This window comes from Sinocyclocheilus rhinocerous, unplaced genomic scaffold (assembly GCF_001515625.1).
Source record: "Sinocyclocheilus rhinocerous isolate Xijiao unplaced genomic scaffold, SAMN03320098_v1.1 scaffold1374, whole genome shotgun sequence".
NCBI classification, from domain to species: domain Eukaryota; kingdom Metazoa; phylum Chordata; class Actinopteri; order Cypriniformes; family Cyprinidae; genus Sinocyclocheilus; species Sinocyclocheilus rhinocerous.
In genome coordinates, this window is record NW_015643932.1 from 350420 (window position 1) to 375289 (window position 24870).

Consider the following 24870-nt stretch of genomic DNA (forward strand, 5'->3'; position numbering starts at 1 on the left):
TATAGTAATATATATATAAAATCATTGTTAAAAAGCAAAAAAAAAATTTTTTGTGGGCCCAGTAATTATTTTTTTTAATTACATTTTTTTTTATTAATAACGTAATTCAATTAACAAATGAAATGGTACAGAACATAACATTTAATGAAAAATGTAAATTATTTCTAGCAAACATAGAATTACATTGCTAAAAATAAATCTTTAATAAATTTCATTTAAGTTTTAATTATTTATTTATTTTTATTCCTTGTGCCAGTGACAATGTTGGTTGTAGAGTCTTTATACTAACCATGTCCCAGAAGAAGTTAGCAATCCAGTACACCAGAGGACTGACCCCACTCACAAACTGCAGGTGTTTGGCCTGCGTCACTCTCTCCTGGATCAGATACAGCACAAAACTGGCCGGTACGAAGGACATGGCGAAAATCACACAGATAGCGACCACTGCATCCACTGAGGTGGTCAGTCTGAAAGAATGTATAAGTAAACAATACTTACACAAAGAGAAGTACACTTACATAAAACCTTTTCACATGCATAAAAAGCTCTACTGAGACTGATTTGCAAGTAAAACAACTGTGTGAATTACTGTCAGCATTACACTCACACTGTGACCTCCGACAGCTGTTCCTTAGTCAGGTTTAGTGGATGATTGATGGCTGTGATGCCATACTCATTTAAATCAGCTCCAGGAGGCAGGTTTGCTCGAAGGATGGCGTTATTCGCCACATTCATGAAGGTCACCATAGCGTGCCAGCTTTTGTTATTGAACCACACCTAGAGGAGACAACAAATGGGTTATTTATCTTGAATGGGACGAGCCGAGCTCAGTAAACTGTGACAGGAAGTGAAGTTGAAAGAAATCTCACCTTGATATTGTTTTCAGTTTCCATATATCTCAAGAAAGTCCCAAACTCCTGCAGAGTAAGCTTTGAGTATCTGCCCTGTCATCAACAATTATTTCAATTATATTAGAAAAACTAAAAGTAATTTTTATTCACTACTTTGCTTTGATTACATCAATTCCCAGTGAAAACAACCAGAACAGTTACCCCTGTGACGTTAAGCAGATGTCCTAACTGAGCAGCTGCATTCTGGATGGTTTTAGGATCCACATCAAGAACAGGAAGTAGTCCTCCGACAGAAATGCCACCATACCTGAAGAAAAGAGACCGCCATTCTTCCACATATTTAGATCACAGAATGCATGTATGTGTTCTCTAAGTGACCACAAGATGGAGTCGTTGTATTTTCTACTTATGTTTAAGACACCCATACCTCTGTTCATTCACCCAGTACTTGCTCTTCAAGCTGTACAACAAAAACACAAATAAGATTAGTTCCTGGAAACATAAGAGCAAGTTAATGAATGATTAGTCACAAATGGGCCATAATACCTTGTCCGTATTAAGTTTGGGTAGGTCTTCACCAAATAATCAGAGATGTTCCTGCCAGTTAAATCCATCAACACGTCACCAGTGGACTGAATCCTCTGAAATGCAGGAAACATCACTATACATCATTTTAAAGACTTTATAGTGACATATCTATAGCTGAGAGACAAACCTGGGGAAGAGGAAGACCTCCAGCACCTTCTGGACACACGGGTAACATGGTGAGTTTGTTGGGCGTGCTGCACTGGCAGCTGGGAGACGGACCGATGTCCGTCCATTCTGGGTTACCCAGCATCTCAATGAGCGCTGGGTTCACCAGGGGCATCTCCCACTCTGTGGTTATGTTATTACATGGATATTCTCTGTGGGAAACAAAAATGGACATGGTAAGCAGGACAAACGGATATTCTTTAATATCATTAGAATGCATGTACACATACTCTAGAGGTTCATCCACCATACAGCGAGTCCCAAATCCAGGTCTGTTTAGAAGAACCTCACCAAAATACCTCATATCTGGGCTTTGCATCTGTTCATTACTGAAAAAGACATTTAAAAGACTGTTTTAACTGCTTAGTTAACTATACAGTGAATAAATAAACTGATTATGTTCCAGCGTAAATGTACTGTACCTGAAGAATGTGAACTGTCGGCCGTACATCCATGGGCTTAGAGTAAGACTGGGGTATTCGCCGAATGGAGGAACAATCAGCGTGAACATCAGAGAAACAAGGACAAAACTAGCAGGCAACACAATCTGAGGAAGAGAATACCAGTGGGCATCATAAAAACTGTCATTTTTTAACCAAATCCTATGCACTTCATTACTGACGTTACAAAGCAACAAGTTTCCAAAGCAATGCTGATATTCTGACCTGGGCGAGGAAGTCTTTGCCGGAACGTGTGGTGTGATGAAACCTCTTTATGACAAGAGCAAAAAACTGTTTCAAGACCAGAAAGATTCCCTTCACCTGATGAGATCCTCTGCCATCTTTGCTGGTTGAACTTCCAGAATTTGTTTGGCCGTTAGCATACACCGACCTGTCTGTATCTAAACAAAAGATCAAAAGCAGTCAAGATCTAGAACCCAATCATTTTCATTATTATTTTTAGAACGTTCTGGTCAACTAATATGGGTTTTCCAATGAGAACAGTGAGGCTTTTACAGTATAATGCTGGTACAATTTAATGGTAGCATATAGACAAAACATAATTGAAAAAAAATACATTTACACTCTTTACTTAAATGAATTGCAAAAATATGCAAACCAAAAACAGGGGTGCTAACTACAATTATTCAGCCAAGCAGTCACTGTTATTGGCTTATACAGAATCTCAAAAAGTCCAAGTATTGTTTGAAGATTTACCATAATAGTCCTAAATAACTCATTTTCAGTGACTATTTTTAGCTGTGAAAAAAATAACTATAGCTATAAAAAGCAAGCTTAACCTTCTGATGCATTCATTCTTGTAATCACAAATTATTTTTAAATAACTATAATATTTCCCAGACATTTATTCTTAAAGGTGCAGTAAGTGATTTCTGAGAAACGCTGTTGAAAGTGGATCGGACCGACCACCAAAACACACTTGTAGCCAATCACCAGTAAGGGGCGTGTCCAGTAGTGATGGGGGAGGTGCCTGTGTTGAATAGCATGTTCAGAAATTTGGGGGCGGAGGCAAGATAGGAGTGTGATTATTTTGAGTGGGGCCGTGTTTGTTTTGGTGATTTCAAATATCAACAGCATTTCTCAGAAATTGCTTACTGCACCTTTAAAAGATGTAATTTGAGTTACACATCTGTCCAACATATATATTACTTCATGCATCAAAGGGTTAACTGGCACCATATGCACTATTTAGCATTTAGCGTTATTTATTGTCTAGTGGTATGTTTCGACAATATCTCTTTGTTGTGTCCTTTAACTCTGTGTGTTGTGTTTTAGCAGGCAGCTTTAGCTGGGATTAAGCATTAAAAGCCTGACAGACTAAGTTGGTCATCACCTTCTTCTATATTCACTTTGACTGTGTTCTCTCTATAGAGACTCGCAAGAGATTTCTGTTGCAGAACTCTGATGTCTAAGGGGTTCAACCACAAACAAACACAGACATCACAATCACAACATACAACACTCACAAGCACCATAAACTGACACATATAACTGTCACAATATGTGTATATCTGGGATGGAATGACAAATAGTAGACTGAAAGTCTTACCAGACGTAGGGTTGATGTGAGCAGCCTCTCCATCAGCTGTAACTTTCAGAAATATTTACAGGACACAAAAGAGACAAAACTTTTGTGTAAAGTAAAGTAAAGTAAAGTAAAGTAAAATAAAATAAAATAAAATAAAATAAAATAAAGTGACCTCTTCCAGTGAAATGTCTGACACTCCAAAACTGCTCAGCCCCATGTCTGCCAGCGTCTCTTCCAGCTCTCTGAACAGGCTGGCGTAAGAACGATGCTTGAAGCCCTGACTGGGCAGTAGAAAGATCAGCTCCTGCCCTATGACCTCTGTAAGCCTGGCCTCCGGGACATGATGGTGAACAAGGGCCGTGATGCTTTCAATGTCCCCTGAAAGAGTGGGATACAACCTAAATTATGATATTTGCAGTTTGATTACACTGATCTAATATAAATACACTATATGAACTTTTTACCTTCCATCTGTCTTTCTGTAATTCTGGGCTGCTCTACAGAACTCTCTTTAAATTTGGTACAGACTGAGCATTTACAAGAGCAGTCCTCAGTACAGTCACACTGACCCTGTAAGAACCAGAGCAACCTTGTGAATCTAGCTACTTTATATACTCTTTGTAATAGATGGTAAAAGTCTCACCTCCTTTCTGACATGGGACGGCTGTTCTTTAATGCGCCGCACCAGAGTGAGGTAGAAACCAGCACCCAGGCAGTTCTTCAGGAAGAGAGGAGAGCCGCAGCAGTACAGACGACCCTGAGAGATGATGGCCACACGGTCACTCAGCAGGTCAGCTTCATCCATGTGGTGTGTGGACAAGATTACAGTACGACCTGAATAACACACAAAGATACACACACTTTTACAACTCTACTTAGAGTAGGGATGGATGGATGGATGGATGGATGGATGGAAAAAAAAAATATCTAAAAATATTTAATATATAAACATTTTTAAAAAATCAACAGAACATACTAAATATATAAAATAAAATAACATTTATTACATAAATGGATTATCTAAAATATCTATTTTTAATAACTAATGTCTAATATATTTATATAAAATATATTTAAGAATAAATAAAATTTACTAAATATATAAAATGTAAAAAAGTCAGTTTAATAAACAGATATTGCATATGGATGGATGGATAGACAGATATAAAATATCTAAAAACAAAATTATAAAATAAATAAAATAAATGTATTAGACATAAAATATATAAAATAAAAAATATATAAATATATAAAATAAAAACAATTAAATAAAGTATAAAATAAAATAAATGTATTAGACATAAAATATATAAAATAAAAAAATATATAAATATATAAAATAAAAACAATTAAATAAATAAAATTTACTAAATATATACAATAAAATAAAATTTATTAGAGACATATACTGTATATAGATGTATATAAAATAAAATATATATTTTAAAATAAATATTACATGAAATAATAAAATGTAACTTTTTAGACAGATATATGGATGTATATTAATATATACAAATTATATATATGAAAACTACTAAATATAAAAAAATGGATGGATGGATGACATTTTTCAGGTGTGTGTACCAGCGAGGTATTTCAGCAGAAGGTCCCAGATGGAGCGTCTGGAATACGGATCCACTCCTGATGTGGGTTCATCCAGAAACACCACTTTGGCACCACCAACAAAAGCCATGGCAACGGAAAGCTTCCTCTGCATACCACCTACATAGGAAGACAATATCCACTTGTCATTTCTCACAAATCTCTGTCAATTCAGTCTTTTTACTGAAAAGTTTGGCAGAATAAACAGAATTGAGGATTGTTAAAGAGGTATTTATGATCTAACCTGACAGGTTTTGTGCCTCCTCGTTCCTCTTGTGAGGGAGACCAAGATCTTCCAGCATATTTTCCACCTCTAGCTGGGCCTCAGGTAATGGCCGACCCTTCAGCAGAGAGTAAAACAAGATGTGCTCTGCTACCGTCATACTGCAGAAGAAAGGGAGATCAAAACAAATCAGCATTCTGACAGATATTATTTTAGCAGGTGAATCAACATCCTTCAAAGTGAACCACATGAGGGGTTTACGAACTGGTGAAAGATGATGTTATGTTGGGGGCACATTCCCAGAGATTTACGAATGGCATCCATATCAGTTCGGATGTCTTTCCCATAAATATACGCTGTGCCAGAGGTGGGAGGGAACATGCCAGTGAGAATAGACCTGTGGGAAAGAGGAGAAAACTTCTATGTATAACATTCCCATAGACAAACAAAGATCCATTTCACTGGGTTTTGGATACATACATGGTAGTGGTTTTTCCTGCACCATTGTGGCCAAGGAAAGCAGTGATCTGACCCTCGTAGAAGGTGATACTCAGACCATCCACAGCAGATCTAGAGCTGCCGCTGAACATCTTATATAGGTTCTCCACACAAACTCCAACCACCAAACCTGATGACTCAGGCTCGAAAAAGAGCCTCCCTGGAGGCAAGAATCAGAAATAGGAAAGTTATGATACAGAATGTTGAGAAACATCTGAGATCCCTATGAAATCCAATAATGTCAGGTGGTTTACTGACACAGTAATTGTGTAGATATTACAAATATTCCTTTAAAAAAAATTAAAAAATAATATATATATATATATTGTGTGTATACTGTATAAAATAAACAATATATTAAATATATAAAATAAAAATGTACTCTGCATGTATATAACAACAAAATGTATATATAAAAACATATAAAATATATAAAATTTATTTGTATATATATTAGAGAGAGAGATTAAGTATATAAAATAAAAATAAATAATATATTACCCTATGAAATCCAATAATGTCAGGTGGTTTACTGACACAGTAATTGTGTAGATATTACAAATATTCCTTTAAAAAAAATTAAAAAATAATATATATATATATTGTGTGTATACTGTATAAAATAAACAATATATTAAATATATAAAATAAAAATGTACTCTGCATGTATATAACAACAAAATGTATATATAAAAACATATAAAATAAAATTTACTTATTTGTATATATATTAGAGAGAGAGATTAAGTATATAAAATAAAAATAAATAATATATTAAATATATCAAATAAAAACAAAATGTATTTATGTCTATATATGAAATAAATTTATAGAGCGGGAGAGAGAAATATTGTATTAATATAACTTTATAAATTAAAACGAATATATTAAATATATAAAATATACTATAAACAAAAGAATATATTAGATTTATAAAATAAAAATAGAAAGAGAGAACTAAAATACAAATAAATTAAATATTATTTATATAAAATAAGTAATAAAATGTGTGAAAAAAAACCCTGAAGTAATGATTATTTTGTTTAAAACCATGGCTACCATGATAAATTGTTAGGAAATGGTGTGTTTACACCTTGATTTGTGAGGTGAAAGGAATGTCATTGCCACAGTGATGGAATAAACATCTCTAACGTCTCTAATATCCATTAACCGGCAATAAGACAAACAGAAACCAGCATTCCAACCTGCCAGCCATGCAAACAGACACAAGGCCACCGGCTTCCCACAAAGTGCACAGACAGAGGTGTGTTTGTGCATCATGTGTGATTATACTAGTGTACATGTGCTTGAGCACACATGCCTGGCGCCACCTTATACAGAGCGCTTGAACTTAAGACAGAGCGCTGGCAAGTGCTGATGGATAACACCAGCGAAAATAAGACTGCAGTAATTACTCCCATGGGGCTCCATCAGTTCAAAGCCAAGAAGCCTGCTGGATGCCTGCGCTCTAGTTAAGCAGATAAGCCTGGTTAGCTCTTTGAATACATCTGATGGGATCCTTTCCAGGAGTAAGAAGAGAAGCACCACCTTCCTGTTTGTTGTAATAGGTTCCTTTACAAAATGCTGTAGAATTAAAGGTTCCCCTGATAGATAATAAAGCCCAGTGGATCACTGCCATTTTAAAAGAAATATTCACCTACTTCACCCACAACCCAAAGACTTGCGGGTTAGGTTAATTGAAGACTCTAAATTGTCCCCGGACTTGTGTAAAGACAAGACTTGTGTATGGATCGACTTGTGATGCTTGAATGGCGTTAAGAAGGAAATAAACAAACAAACTTCACCCACAATATATCTGAATTTACAAGTAAAGTAATTGAGCCTGATTTCTCCAAAGGTGTTTTTTCTCCATTTCTGTCACCTGATGGAGATTTGGTTCCTTGCCATTGTCGCCTTTGGCTTGCTTAGTAATGTTAGCGATTTGACACTGACACTTATCAGATGAGAACAAAACTTGAACAAACCTGAGCTGAATAATGATGCTATTGTCTTTTGTAGAGCTGATTAATATTTGAATCAAATTTGTTTGATGAATTTTGCTGGTTATTGAACAGAGTTGAATTAAAACTGAACTGACTTTAATTGAATAAGCTGCTTAACAGCAGAATTTAGATTTGCTTTTTATTCGATGAAGTTTGCATCACTGATTCTGTTAATTTCTTGTTTATTACTGTGAAGCTGCTTTGAAACAATTAGCATTTTATAAAGCACTGTATATTGTAAATAAAGGTGGTAAACCGGACTTCATTTAGCAGTTCCACTCTGAAACAAACTGCAGAAACCAGCTGGTTTGTTCATTTAAAATGGTCTCCCAGACTGACTAAAATGCCAAGTTCTGTCATGAAACTCTAGATGGCGACGCAAATTGATGATATTCACAGCATTAAACTACTTGGCACAAGTTGATTGGTTCATGTTGCATACGCAGCCAAAGAACTTACTGCTTTACATTTAAATGGTTGGTTAGCATTCACTAGAGCAGTTCCTCTGAAAGCCTCCACCTTCCCCAGCTCCACCTCTATAGATCTGCTACGGGTTAATATATATGCTATTTGTGCAGCATCAGTATGTCTTAAATATTCACAACACCGTATCGCCATATGTTTTGGCAGTAGCCAGTTCCTGTACTTTCTTTGCAGCAGCAGCAACGGCAGCAATAATCTACAACAACACCAATAACCATCAGAACCAGCTGGTGTTCAGCTGGTTAGTTTTTATGGATTAGCTGACCTAGACTTCACCAAACCAGGCAGACAATGCCTGAGGAACAAGATAAGACCAGCAAACCACCATAGGCTGGTTTAAGTTGTGTTTTTCTCAGTAGCATTTACAACACACCTGATGAGTCTGTGCTCATGCTCTTGTTGGTCGTCTCCTTTTCATCAACCCTCTTTACTTCTTTCCCTTTCTCTAGTTTCTCCCTTATGTCTTTATGTTTGCAGGACCCTGGCGGCTCCGGAGGTTTTTCGGGTGTTGTGTGGTTCTTGGCCTGGTCATCAGTGTGATTCACCAGATTATCAAAAGCAGGTTTCTCCACTGCTGGCTTTCCAGGAACTGTGTAAAGAAAGATTAGTCAATCAATAAAAGCTGATGCCATCACTTATAATAAGCCAAAAAGTCACTCACCTTGTTTAAGAGTCTCAGGTCGGTTTAACCAATAAGAAGGCTGGATTGGAAAGTAAAAAGGCCGACCAATACCATACTGGCCTGTTGATAAACACAAGTTATGTCATTACGATCCACTGTATTTTTATTATCAAATAAACTTGAATATACAGTAGTTTACCTGGGAAGACATTATCGAGGTACCATGCGAGAACGCCATAAAGGACCGTATCCAATACCATCATAATTATTGAGATGAGAAAGGAAAACTCGTCGCCCTCCAAAAGGCTGGTTTGGATGTTATCCCACTGCAGACCGAGACCTTGCTCCTCGTAACGGGACAGGTACTCCGTCCCAAAGCCAAAAGCCACCTGGGACATCAAACTCTGATGCACAATTAACAATTTTAGATGCAGAAAATCACATATAAGTTGGAGTTTTCTTAATGAAAGTGTATTGCATTATCAAATTTATAACCTTTATAAGAAGTTTTGTAGCATTTGTTCAGATTGTACAGGGAAGTGTTATCATGTGACCTACCGCCATGATTTTCATATCCTTGGTGATGCGGTCCTGCCAGGCAAAGCAGACTATGTGCGGTAGGTACAGGGTGAAGTAAATGATTCCACTACAGGCTGCTGCCAGGTTAGCCTTGTTGAAAAGCACACTCATGAGGAAGCACTGCATGATGGTTGCTGTGGTGAAGGTGAGCAGGAATAGGAAGAGGATGATGGGGTTGCTGTAGTTCAGCACTTTTCCTCCCTGTGAGAAAACAAAGATGTTCTTTTATATTCTTTACATGTATTTTAAAATGTAACTATATTGGCTTATTGACAAAGCCGCATACCGATCTACTATTTGAGATTACTCTTCTGCTGGTTTTGAAACCAAATTTCAAACATTACCTTGTCCTGTTAAGCTTAAGCTTTCAAGAAACATAATAAAACATGCTAAAACATACTAGCATTGTAATAAAACATGTTAGCATTGTGTTAAAACAAGCTAGCAATGTGCTAAAAGTTATCAATGAGCTGAAACATGCGAAAGTTTGCTAACATTATCTCAAGACATGTTTAAAACATGTTAGCCACATGCTAAAGCATGTTAGCCACATATTAAAACAATACTAGAAACATGTCGCTGGCTGTTTTTTTCTTACTTCAGCTATGTAATCATCAAACTTTAAACTTTCAGATAAAGCCTTACGAAAATTAACCATGGTTTTACCACAAATAAAACAAAAAAACATGGTTACTATAGTTAAACCATGGTAACCACAAACCATGGTTTTGCTACACTAAACATAGTTTAACCATGGTAAAACTGTGGTTATCAAATGGTAATCAAAATGCCAAAAAAAAACAAAACATGGTTACTACACTTTTACTACAATAAAACCATGGTTAATTTGCATAGCTTTGTCAAGCCAACTTCAAAGTTTGTCCTGATGAAATTCTCTATTTTTTTCTTGCATGGCAAATCTGAATTTTCCAGTCTTAAGTGTCACAGGATCCTTCATATGTCATTCTAATAAGCTGATTTACTGCTCAAGACACATTTCTTGTTATTATCAATGTCAAAAACAGCTGGGTTGCCTAATATTTTTGTGGAAACTGTGATATATATTTTTGTAAAGATTCTTTGATGAATGGAAAGTTAAAAAGAACAGCATTTATTTGAAATAGAAATGTCTAAACTAGTACATCGTCACATGTAATTTATGATTGTCGCCACAAGAGGTCAGTATAGTAATCTGAAAATAGAAAATCTTGTAACTTGTCAATTTTGCTCACACTAGTTGAAAGCAACTTAAAATAACATTTTACAGGGAGAACACCCATTTTTCTTAAAAGACATAGCGGTGAAAGTTCATGGATCACCATGGATCCACCCAGAACTGAAACCAACAACCTTTTGTTATTTAACCACTATTCTACTGAAAAAAGAAAAAAACAAAAACACTGTTTTAATGGTCTTAGGTGGTCTTGCTTGCTGGTTTTAGGGGGTTTTGGACACCATCTCTTACCATGATAATTAGAGTAAGCAGGGCTGTGCTGGAGGCCATCATGAAGAAGGTGTCGATGAACCATGTGCACCAGAGCACACGGTTAGTGACACCCATGGCCTTCAGAGTCTCTTTCAACCTCATCTCCTTCTCCAGCACCATGCTCTTCACCGTCATAGAGACAGAATAGACCCAGGCCAACACCATGAAGATCGGAAAGCAGCGGTTCAGAGTGAGCATGAAGCTATAGCATGTGTCGTCAATGAGGAGAAGACAGATCATTGATTAAAGAAGACTGATGATTGAACATTGAAAAAAAAAAACTAATTCATGTGCATAAAACATGGATTCAACAATATTCAAATTCTGTCAGATACCAGTATGGTCCAGATATATTATGCATCCCTATCTATAAATGTTAAAAATACTGAGTGTGATACTCACAGATCATCCACATAGCAGGGATAGGGCATCTGCTGCAGGTAGACTCCTAAAGGCCATTCCTTCCCTGTGTGGGTCTTTATAATCCCATGTTCTATCATGTCCTGCAGGTAGGCAAATCCTCCCCATATATACCGCAGGATCATCCATGGGATCAGCCCTAGGCCCTGGATCCCAGTATCTGATCATAGGAGAGGATATGCAGTGAAATAAATGCAAGGAAAATCAAGATCTAAGGAATGGCTCAGCACTGGTTACAGACAGACCTGTCTTTGATCTTGTTAGTTCGCTCCACGACATCAATGTCCATGCGGATCTTGAATTTAACATGAGGGGGCACCTTGGTGGTCCAGGAGTACATGTTAACAAATACGAGCCCTGCCCAAAACTTGCTCCCTCCAAGAAGGTCCAGCGCTTGATGGGTCAACTGGTCCTCATCAGAAATGGCGGAGAACTTGTCCAGGACTAGACACTGTAAATACAGGGGACATACAAGTGATTGTATATATAACTGGTTACAAACAAAATCAACCTATTAACTCCATGAATTCAATATTCCTGGATGAACCTAATGGAAAATTACTAATAAGATCACGTTTACTTGACAGTTCAGTGCTGGACCGTCAAACTGACTCAGATCAAGCCGTTCTACTGTTTTAGATCTGCATCAGAATTCAGCACAATACTACTATCCAAAAAGACTTAATTGAATTGTTTGGTCTTAATTTGTTTTGAGCTGGGCATAAGATGGTGGGAGTCTATTTGAGACCTTGGAGACCCGGTATGCACTGCCATAAACCAGCCTGTGCTTTCTCTTTGTGTAGGCCGAGTAGACTGACAGCTGTATCGAATTGGACTCATTTGTGGGGTTTGTCTGTCACTCCTCAAGAGCTGCTAGCTAAGACAGAGACAAAGACTAAAGACACACAGTTTAGATAGCAGAGGTCCTGCTCTCGCTGGCACAGGCTGCCTTAAGCTCACCCTGATTTGTATTGAAGGCATTCAGCATTCAACTCTACCATTAAAGAGCTCTCCCACACTGGCAAACTCTCAGTGAAAAATCAAACGATTTTCTTTGTTCTACTTGACATCAGAGAGGCAGAGCCGGCTGAGAGTGACCGCTTGCTTTTCACCCTACAGCTTCTGAGCAGATCTGTGTCTCTTTTGAAGGACTAAATGACAAGTGAATTTGGAAAGTCTGACTTGATGATTGTTCTAAAAAATGCAAGCATACTGCTGACTGCAGATATGTACTATATACTGTATACTGCAAACTAATTCAAGCAGATGTATACTTTTTTTTATGCATGAGTGATACCTCTCCATATCGGTTTATAAGGCGAATAACTTGGTCAGTCAGGTTAAAGATGTTCCGCCAGTCAAAGTTAGGCATGTCCTGGTCTCGATCCTCCTCAGGGCCATTGTACAGGAAGTTGAGGATGTGTTGGCCAGTGAATGGTGTGTCTTTGAGGCCTTTGTTGATGTAATCCATCACTGTGGAATTTCTGATGGAGTCCTGAACTATAAAGCACAATATTATGGAACTGAATGAAACTTTGCATGAAATATTGCGCTAAACATGAAAAAATCTCATGTATTGGTGCCGTCTTTTCAAAGAAAATTTAAGAGACAGTGTTTACCCGAAGCATGTTCATCTGTACACCATCCTGAAAGAAGCTCCACACCTGTGGGCCCACCTCCTCCCAGGCCCGACCCATGTTCCTAAGTCTTTCTAACTCCTCAAAGGTGGTGTTTGCCTGGATAAACACACAAATACACAAACTTACAAAGTTCAGATGCATTCAAAAAAAGTAGGCAAGAGCAAATGAAATAATCTGTTTGTTAAGCATTCAATGGCACAGTAACAATAAAGACAGAACAATACTCAGGTGATGGCAACTGCTTTGAGTTTGACCACAGAATGACTGAATTCCCACCAGGAGCAGTTTACACAGTCTCACTGAAAGCCCTTCTGCATAAACAGAGAAACTGAAGCCCTCTAAAGCTGATCTGATGGGACCACAGCCATGGACCATTGCCCAGGGCAAGCATGTCCACACCGGAGCTCCCTCCCAGGGGCAAAGGCCTTACCTCCCTCCTTACTCTCCTTCTCACTCTTTCACTGTTTTTCACTTTTCTAATTGTAAGATGCACAAGGGAAAGATTCACACAGAGCTGCAGTTCACATGAGAGAGACAACAGTATGGCTTAGTGGTTAAAATATCTGAGCTAGTACGTGAAAAGTTGTAGGTTCACCATTGTGTCCTTGATCAAAATGCTTCTAGAATTGCTCAAGTCTGACTAACCCTGTAAGTATATATATACTTTAATTCAACAAGAACACATTAAACTGATCAAAAGTGACAGCAATTATATTTAGATATTTTTTTTGTTTATGTTACAAAAAAATCTGTTTTAAAATGCTGTTCTGTTTTATATTCACCAAAGAATCCTGAAAAGTATCACAGTTTCTACAAAAATATTAAGCAGCAAAAACCATTTACAACATAATAATAATAAGGAACATTATTATAACTGAACACTAGTAATTATTGATAATAACTGAGCTCCAAATCACAATAATATAATGATTTCTGAAAGATCATGTGACATTGAAGACTGAAAATTCATCTTTGCCATCACAGGAATAAGTTCAGGAATAAGAAAACAGTTCTTTTAAATTGTAATAATATCTCTCAAAATAACTGTCAGGATTATGGACCTGTTTTGCCCCTGTTTCTGTTTCAGTGTTCCCTTATTTGGTCATGTTCCTGTTCTTGTTGTCTCATTATTAGTTGATTCCCCGCACCTGTCTGTCCCTCGTTAAGTTTAGTATAAATGTGTAGTCTGCCTCATGTTTCCTTGTCGGGTCTTGTAATCTTCCTTGTTCTCTGTGTCTCCCTGTTGGATTATTAAAGTTCTCTCGTTTTGTGAAATCTCCACATCTTCTTGTTCCTCCCGTAAGCAAAGCGTGACAATAACAATATTTTCTGTAGTTTTGATCAAATAAATGCAGCCTTGGTGAGCATATGAAAATTTCAAAATCAAAATGCAAACGGGCCATTAATGTATGTACATTAGACTTTCAGATGCCTAATACATAAAAGCGACTACTTATCCAAAGCGATTTACATGGCATTTAAGGTATAGTTGATCAGCTGCTTGCACCTTGGTGTTGCTAAAACTATTCTCTAATTTTTGAGCGACAGGAATGCTAAGGGTTCACTATTAGTGTTAAGAGAGGAAACTCATTTACAAAGCACCCAGCCGAAAAACCTGCAGTCCTGCTTACATAAGAATTTAAGGGAGCAAAAGCCAGTCAGCGGGGTCGTATGTTCTGAAGCGCTCCTAAAACACACGTAGCCTCTATAGGAACCCGTTAGACCTGCGTCATTTCTCCTCTGGCTAGCCCGCTGACATGTCTGCAGCAATGTGCTGATTTATCTGACAGGCCCGGAGCGAGATTAGACATTGCATTAATGCACTCATCTGCTGTTGTTCCAGGTGTGCGTGTAGTCAAAGAAGAGCTTTTTCTCTTACGTTTTTAATGATCTGTCTGACAGCAGGGGAATCGGGAGCGTACAGGATTTTGCCCATCAGGAAAGGCTTGACTGAACTCCACACAATCCTTGTGACCGGATTGGACTCCAAATCCTTCATGAGGTCATTACAGAAAGGAGCTGAAAGAGATATGGAGTTATGAGAAACACGAGAACATTCTCTTCTCCGCTTTTCCTCTTCATCAGTCTGAAGTGTACAGTACGGTACTCACTGGCCATGTAATCATAGTTGTACTTCCCCTCTCCCCGTGTGCTGTTGATGCCCAAAAAGGCTTTGTAGTGGTTATCCTCGTACCAGTTGAAGAAGGTGACCCTGGAAAAGGCCCCTTCCGTGTAGCCACAGAATAAGCTGGAGGTGGCGGCCATGAGTTGGCTGAAAGATGGGGAATCATGGGACTGAAGCAGTGGAGAAATCACTTGCAACAGGTCTTGAGAGCTAGGTCTTTCAAACAGCTGTTGAGAAAAAAAAGTTTTTAATTGAATAAATGTCTTTAATTTTCTAAAAACATGATTTCAACATGAGTTTTCAGAATATTGTGGCCCCAAAAATTATTCAGATGCTTTAGTCACATTTAATGCATGAAAGTCGTTGCATTACTTCACAATGTTTTATTTCTGTTTTGAAGCACAAGGTCGAATTTCACAAAAATGTTCGGCACAAAATTAGATACACTATTTAAAATTATGATAATTTAATGGTTGTCAAAATTGGAACATGGAGAACATGTCCATAGTTAATATATTCAATAAAAATGGCCTTGGGACTATGCATTTCATTTTTGAATGGCATTTTGTGGCCCCCAAATTGCAGTTTTGTCCTTAAAATGTTTTCTGTATACATGTTAAAATTAACATTCTGCCAATTAAATATGCATGTCTTCTACATAATGTGACATGCATATTAGTGCACATCTTCAAAAGGGTTCCTGTTTTTTAAATGTACTTTTCATAAGTACCTTCACCTTTGTGTATGCAAAATCAAGGGAATTTTGTGCACAAACTCATTTTTGATTCAGAATTGTGTGCAAAAATTGAAATGCAAATGTCTTTCTGTATGAAATGAACAAAAAATTTAATTTTTTCATGAAATTCTGCATTTTGTACCACGTTAATTCATTCAGTCCAAAAAATTAGTTAAGAGTTAACCAGTTAAAAGTCTTTTTTTTTTAAAACTGTTCCGAAAAGTAAAGTTGCAGACACTGGTTTGGATATTTTACATCCAATACAATGACATTCATATACTGTATGTTTAACTTAAAAACCTTTCAGGGCCCCTGTAGATACAATTACTTCCAACTTATAGAACAATAACAAATAACTCAGCTGTTTTACTAAAACATTTATAAAGTAGTTGTTACCAAAATTGCAGCAATCTGTACATAATTTTCTTGATGCCTTTGTTGTAAACAAAGGCATCAAGAAAATTCTTGTATAATAAACTGAAAATCTTTTTTTTCTTCTTCTGACAACATTTCTGATCATATTTCAGCAATCAAATCATTTCTATCAGCTGTTTAGTGAAGACCAGTGAAGCCAGATTCACGAATGAATCACTCTTTTGATCTAATTGGACAAACAAGAAATTGCGAAATTGTTCACAATTCCGTTTGATTCATTAGGACAGTTCACTCACACACTGAATCATTTGCAACAGTTCACTGAAATAATAACAGGATATTTTATAACAGATAAGGCAGAAAACAAAGAGAGCGCTGGATGAGGTTTATATTTACCTATACAATCCAGAAAACAAAACTTAGAAATATGTTCTATTATTTGTCAATGACAAAACAGCTCTTTATTGCACAGTCAGCATGTGAACGTCTCTGTACTGCAGGTAAAGATGATTTATATCCATTTATATCCAAAACAATATTTAAAAAAAAAAAAAAAAAGAGTATCAAAATTTGGGCACACTTTATTGCTCCAATCCCGATGAAAGGCTATAGAAATGCCCCTCGTAAGAAGTATGAATTTCAAATCTGTCATGGAGTCAAAAAGCAAACCAAACCTTTTGGCATCAACCTAAAATCCCTCTGGGTGGGAAAGTCCATTATCCTCTAAACTAAAACACATCAAAGCCTACAGATACAGGACAGATAATCTGAGTCTCTGGGGTCCATGATACAACAGCAGGTTTAGAGAGAGAGAGAAAACAGCGTCTAGAGATCGTCAGATCTATTGATTCATACAAACTCCTTCAAACAAAAGCCAGTAAGTTCTGCAAAATGCATATTTGTTTCTGCACAAGTTAATAAAAGGGAATATTTTCGGAAACACAGGAGACTGTGTAAGTTCCTAGAGTTTTTTCATCACGTTGGTCTCAACACATCTGGCCCACGGCACGGAGAACATGATTGAAAAGGAATTCGGAAAATGAGTAACTGGCGTCGAGGTCCCTCTCAGCCGGGCGACAGACAAAAGACCAGTCACACCGACAGGAAGTCCCTCACTGTAGAGCTGCAAGCACACTGACACCATTTAACCATCACACATTGACGTCTACTGTACTGTCTGTGAGGCGTTTCCTCATGTTTCAGCAGGGTACAAAATGCCCTCACCGGTGAACTAACCACATATGAACCTCAGGTTTATTTACAGTGACAATCTGACTGAGAAGCAGCTGGAATTAGGTTTCCGCAGACACAGGAATGATATCTTCATATCCGTATGTTTGCGTAAAAAGCCAGGCGGAGGAAACCGTGATTTCCTGATCGCTAAAAATACAGCTGAACTTTTAGAGGGCCTCATACGAACCGCTTTCAGCTTCTCAGACACGGCAGGCAGAAGTCGGGCCCAGAAGTGCAGGTCGAGTCCATTGGAGTAGTTATCAAGAACCAGAGGAAGCTGGGAATGAGAGGATAGAAGGAAATGAGACCATCTATATTAGTCAAGGTCGATGGCATAGACGGATAGACGTACAGTACATTCAAGACATTAACTGTCCTAATCACATTGCCAGCAAGTGTTTAGGATTTTTTTGGAAAGAAAAACTATCATTGTTTCCAATGTTTTGTCAGTCAACCACAAGTTAAATTTTTTTTTGCAAATAAAAGGCTTTTAGTATCAATATTTTCAGTATCAATATCATATTTTAGTATTTAAGTATGAAAAATGTCCCTCTTTTTTTAATTTTTTTTTTATTGATTGATTATTATAGAGGAAACTTAACATTTCAAGATGAACACTTAGTGGACTGAGCAATTTAGGTTTACTTGATTATGTATGTGTCGTTTTTTTAGAAAAAAATATGTTAAAATGTAAATATCAAATATGTTACATCAAGCTGTTAAGGAATATTTATTTACATACGCTGTAACAGTCATTTGCAAAAAAAAATTTTATTGTGTAAATTTCAATAAACTATTCCATTAAATAAATATAATAGTTGATGGAAGTTTTATTTTTTACTATTATTTAATATGTCAGACTTTACAGGTTAAGTAACAAAATTCACTTCAGTCAGATTTTTGCAAGCAAGCGAATACAAGAAATAATAAATAGTAACTGAACAATAAATACAACAATAAAAAATAACTAGCATGTTGCTAACATGATTCTAGCATGATTAGCATATTACTAGCATTTTGTTAGCATGTTTCTAGCATGATTAGCAAGTTACTAGCATTTTGTTAGCATGTTTCTCAAGTTACTAGCATGTTTCTAGCATGATTAGCAAGTTACTAGCATGTTGTTAGCATGATTAGCAAGTTACTAGCATGATGCTAGCCTGTTTCTGGCATGTTTAGCAAGTTGCTAACATGTTTCAAGCATGATTAGCACATTACTAGCATGGTGTTAATCTTTTTTAACATGATTAACAAGTTACTAGCACGTTTCTAGAATGATTAGCAAGTTACTAGCATGTTGTTGGCATGTTTTTATGCTAATCCAGTTAAAACCAGTTGATTCAGTAAAAAAAAAAAAAAAACAGCTAAAAAACAGCTAAGACCTGCCTGGCCTGCTAAAAAAAGTGGCCAAACCCAGCTTGGAAGACCAGCCAAAGCAGTCAATCAGCTTAGACTGGTTTTTCAGTAGGGAGTTGTTAAGCTTTGCTATAGCAATAGACAGCTTAAATACACGATAAGTCTTATTGTACAAAAGTTTTTCAATGAAAGTCTATGGAATTTTAGGTGGTTTTTATAGTCGAAAACCGTAAGCCAGATCAGTTAGGAAAGATATAGCAATCCGAGTCAGACCAGTCTGAAGGTCTGACCCGAGGTTGGTGGTTGTAGCTTTAAAAGTCTAGTAGGAGATACATTTTAAAATTTGGTCTTAGAAGAAGAAGAAGAAGAAGAAGTTTAAATAGGATTTCAGTAAGTTGGCCTTTTCAAGCCAACTTAATAATAAAACAAGAAAATTCTCAAGAAAAGGCTACTGTTTCAGTTACATCTATGTCTAAAATATATGTATAAAATAAATGTCACATATTAAATTGTATTAACATTTTAAACTGTGTCCAAATCAATGCAAAAGCAGGGTTTGGGAAATGCATGTTGCTCACATCCTGTCTTCCGAGATGTAACACTTCCAGAAATAATATTTCTTGCAGGGGCTGCCCAGCTACTTTACAATGGATCAGGATGGACCAGGTTCAGGAAATGGCGTGTGGGTGTCACAGAAGCAACCCAAATATGAGACATCCTTCCTATCAGACATTTTTTTATATATATAATACTAAAGAACTGACCTTTAACATGTTTTATATTGTTCCAGCCACCAGTGTTTGCATATGACTGACATTTCAACAACAACAAAAAACAGAGTCATTGTGCTGCTAACAACACAGAGGCTTTGGATAAAAGAGTAAACCAAATGAATCCACATTAATGTGTTCATGTACATATCTGTTCTGAGGGGGAAAGGTTGATCCAGAAACATGTCTTACTTGGCTAAATCACGGCGACCAAGGGTACAGACTCTCTGTATTATTCTTTAAAGCTCTCACAGGGTTTAGTCCAGCAGAAGTGTGTTTATTGTAATCTCATTACTGAAATAGGCCAAGTCAGTTCGCTCCACTAACACCGATCGGGTGACTCAGGTTAACGCCCCTCTGTCCTCTCCCCACGCTCATTCTGAGACCAAAAAAATACCATGAACAACCAGGAAGGGTGTGTGGGATTTTGTTACTAACTCTACAAAAATTCAGGAGCTTTCATCAAACAGGAAGCACAAATATGAGCACTTACTTTTGCTATCGTCAATCTTCCTGTTTGCAGTTTCATTTACAAATGACTGAATTTAGAATAATAAAATGCTCTAATTAATCGTCAGTCTTCCTGTTTTCAGTTTCACTTACAAATACAGAATTTTGAATAATAAAATGTTAACAAAATGCCACAATCACTCATTAGTATTTTTATCAGTTTCAATGATAATAAAATGAAACAAAAAAGAGTGGAAAGAGTTTTTAATATCAAAAATAAATTTTTGATGTTTTTCAATGTTTTTGAATATGGGTTCCTATTCTATAATATTTATAAGCCCAAATAAGATAAGATTTCTTAAGTAAAACATTATTTTTATTTGAAATTAAGCATAAAGTAGCCCCATCACTAAGGCCAAAATGTCATTGGTCAATCAGCTTGACCAGCATTGTTTTGCTGGTGATCAACACGCGAGACCATCATAAACCAGGCAAGACCTGCATAGAAATTAATGCAGGCTTAGGGAACCTGTTTTTGCATTGCACTGTACTGCTTTTCCACAGTCTTTCTTTGTCAACATGCACTAGACGATATTTGCATCTCATGTCTTTTGCAACATATTGCACATGTTGCAAAAAAACAGTTCTTAAAACATGCTGCTGATGAATTAAAGTTCATCTTTTAAAAATGTGTCTCTAGACCATGCGTTTTGCAAAGTCCACTGACATGCTTAGGTTGGTTTTTTTTTAGGTTGTCTTTGTTGCCTCCACCCAAAACAAGAGCTCTTATGACTTCCCTCATAGTTGGCATAGCTATCTGTGTCAGCACTTCCTCTACACCCAAACCCATTTCCAACATTTACAGATATTATTAGTGGTTTTATTGAGTGTGGACTAACCAAGCGGAAAAGTTTGAAGAAGTCAAGACTGGCGTAGAATTTGTCCTCAATGATCTGAAGACGCTGCGGGGTGAGAACACACATGGCATTGCGCACGGCATACAGACCCCAATGGCTCGGGAAAATAAGGAAACGCTCAAGAAGTGTCTGACTGCAGGCGATGTCCTTCAGATGGAGATCAGGAACTCCATATGCAAACTGAGAGAGAGAGTGACAGACAGTGAAAAACAGAATGAAAAGATTAAGAGGTGAGGGGAGTTAATGCTGTTGTGTTAGTCTGAGCCGGACTTAAACACTCAGCAGTAGTAAAATGTTTCTGGAATACAAATAATATACAGTAAAGAGTGATTTGTAAAACATCCACATCAGTCTAGAGTTCATATAAAATAAATACCAAACCTAAAATACCAATAAGTTGCTATAATACTTTAGTAGTGTTGTTTTTAGCAACACTTACACTGACTTAAATCACATGACTGAAGATACTAGCAACCAAAATGCTGAAAAAGAGACACCAATGCTATTAGCATTAAGGCTAATTTTATGGTGGCCCTAGAGAGATATATTAGCATTAGCAATGCTAATATGTTTTACCAGCAGGTTTGAAAATGTGCAAATTTTCCTCACTTAGTGTAAAATAGGCACACAGATTTAAAATCAAAACAACAAACACACAAATGGAGTTAGTGAGCCAGACGCAAACCTGTGCTCAATCTTCAATCAAACATCTTTAAAAGAATACCATCAAGTTCCCCGTGAAATAGCATTTCAACTCAAGGAAGGGGCACAAAAGAGGATGGCAACAAAATTGGAGGAAATTATTAACATCCCAAGACATCCTGAAGCACCTTTAGCCATCGGTGTAAATCACAAAAAAAAAAAAACCACTTCTGAGGTGTTGCTGCCTGCTACCATTAGACAATATAATATCCGCTGCGTAAATAGTATGACATACATATTTACATAATCCATATGCTTTTAAATTATCTGTATGTGTGTAATATATACAGGAGATGTCACATATAATTTTAAATATATGTATGTAATACATAATTTGAATAAGAACAAAATTATAACATTCAAAAATTTGGCATCATTTTATTCAGCAAGGACACATTCAATTAATCAAAAGTGACAGTAATATCTCTAATATCAGTAATATTTCTAATATTACAAAAGATTTATATTTCAAATAAATGCTTTCTATTCACTTTCTATTTATCAAAGAATCCTGAAAATGTCATGGTTTCCATAAAAAAAAATTAAGCAGAACAACTGTCTCAACATTGAAAATAATAAGAAATGTTTATTGAGCACCAAATCATATTAGAATGATTTCTTAAAGATCATGTGAGATGATGAATGAGAGTAATGATGCTGAAAGCTTTATATCACAGGAATAAATTACATTTCTGTAACTCTCTGAGGGATTGGCATGGTAATGTACATGACAATGTTAATGTATTTGGTCTTGGCGGAATTGATCTGCTACACTGCTGCTGCGGCAGAGCAAGTACCGAGACTTGCTACTGCCAATACATCCACAACATGCTGCTGTGAGCATGTAAGAAATATTGCTGCTGCAAATATAACATACATGAAATAACCCCCATATATAGCATACATGAATCACCTCGTAGCAGATCTATACAGGTGGAGCTGGGGAAGGTGGAGGGTTTCTGAAGCAAGCTGCAACTGCTACGGAAGCACTATTCATATGGTGCGTTCAAGCCACCACAAAGTCGTTCTTACGAGTGGGAAACTACATTTTCTTTAAGCCCCGAGTTGGGGGCGTGTCAATGAAAAACATGGCGGAATCGATGGATGCAACGTTAGTAGTTGACGGTATATTTTAGTTTAAATTGATAGTTTAGTTGTCCTATAAACTTAAATTGGTCATGTTCTTGTTACGCAGCTGAAATCCAAGTAAAAAAATGCAGACCCTGTTGTATTTTTTTGTAATTTATTAAAAGGAGGTACACCACCATCTTGTGCCAACTAAACTGACTTGAACGCACCTGACGTCGTAATTACGACTTGTCAACTCGTAAGTACGAACGTCCCAGGAGGACTTGAACGCAGCAATATATTTGAATGTTGAGCAGCGAGCTCATTGGCTACCGATACAGGAGAGAACCAATCAGCTGTGCCATGTGATAATGATGTCATTGGTCAGATTGAGTTAGACCTATCGGACTGCGTCATCTAGAGTTTCATGCCAGAACTCTGTATTTATAAATGTATTAAAATAGAAAACAGTCGTTTTAAAATTGTAATGATATTTCACAATATTACTCTTTTTACTGTATTTTTGATTAAATGAATGCAGCCTTGGTAAGCCTTCTTTCCAAACATAAAACCTTTAGGTTCCAAACATTGAATGGTAGTGTATATGCAGTATATATTTCATATAATTTAATATTTATATATTTCTCCTTCACACTTGTTTCCCTTACTGAGAAATGATGTTTCAAAGCTCAAAGTGTCTCTTTGCCTCAGCAATGAGATGTGCACTTGGATGAAACATGGATCCAAGCCATGACTCCAAATCAGTGTGCAAAACCCCAACTGGAAAACCTCCAGCTTCATGCATCCAGCTTGCTTTCTCCCTGTGTTCCTCTCTCTTTCTCGGTTTCATTAGTAGCTAAGGACTTATCCAACCAGAACATTCCATCTCCCTCTGTACGCCCCTGCTGGCTGACTGGCAGCACCTCTGAGAAAGCCTTCAAAATGCCTTGCATTCCTCTCCCTTACATTTCCATATGAAAGTGACTTGGACCCTGATGTCATTGTGTTCCTACTATCACTTCCTCTGGACCACCTCCTCAACGCTGCCCTCAAGATCAAAGGAGACGCGGTCTCGTGCAAACCACCATCCATGCATTGTTCACACTGAAAAATAAATCTCGGGCTGGGTATTATGGGGGCCAGGCTTGACCAGAGTCGATCTGCCTCAGGTTGGGGGTCTGATTACTCGCAGGGGCCTGGGATGACAAATATATACATCACAAAGGGTCCGTACAGAGAGCTGAGAAACCCAAACATGCAGTCTGATGCTGAACAAACGGGCACTTGAGAACCGGCCAAGATTCTCTCAGTCTCAAACAGAGACATTCAAGTCCACCAACAAAGTCTATTTACATGCATAGAAAGCAGATGAATTTTTGTCTCTGCGACGAAGTCAGTCTGCTTATCATTCACGACTTAATTAGACAATCACAAAAAAGGCTGCTTCGGGTCAGCGACCACTCTGAGATCTCAGAGGCTTACTGTAAACAGTGCTAATTAATATTGCAATTTTGGGAAATACAGATAATGAGACAATTATTATTTTCATATAATATATAATAAAAATTTAATTTGTTTTTGCCTTAATAAATTACTACTATTTTGTATAAATAAATTAAAATTTAATTAAAACGTATTAAATTAAATTAAAACATTGAATTATATTAAAACATTAAAAAATGAAATAAAAAAACAAAAAATTAAAATCAATCAATATTCGTTTTGCTAAAGATCATTTAACAGTGTTATTAAATAATTTTATATTTAATTAAAACTTAAAATCACACAAAAAAGAAATAAGAAAAAATAAAATAAAATTAATATGAATCATATTTCTTTTTTCCCCTCAAGAACTGTTATTTTTATTGAAAAACATACAGAATTAGAATCTTTAACCACAAAATAAATTTATAATATATTTTTATATTTATAAATATATTAAATTTTTATATAAATTAAATAAATATATTATTAATATATATTTTC

The 24870-nt window shown here is 36.6% G+C and overlaps 1 pseudogene; it reads right to left on the reverse strand.

Moving 5' to 3' along the window:
* LOC107757708 (retinal-specific ATP-binding cassette transporter-like) overlaps positions 1-24870 on the reverse strand; it is a 40461-nt pseudogene that overhangs the window by 11041 nt on the left and 4550 nt on the right.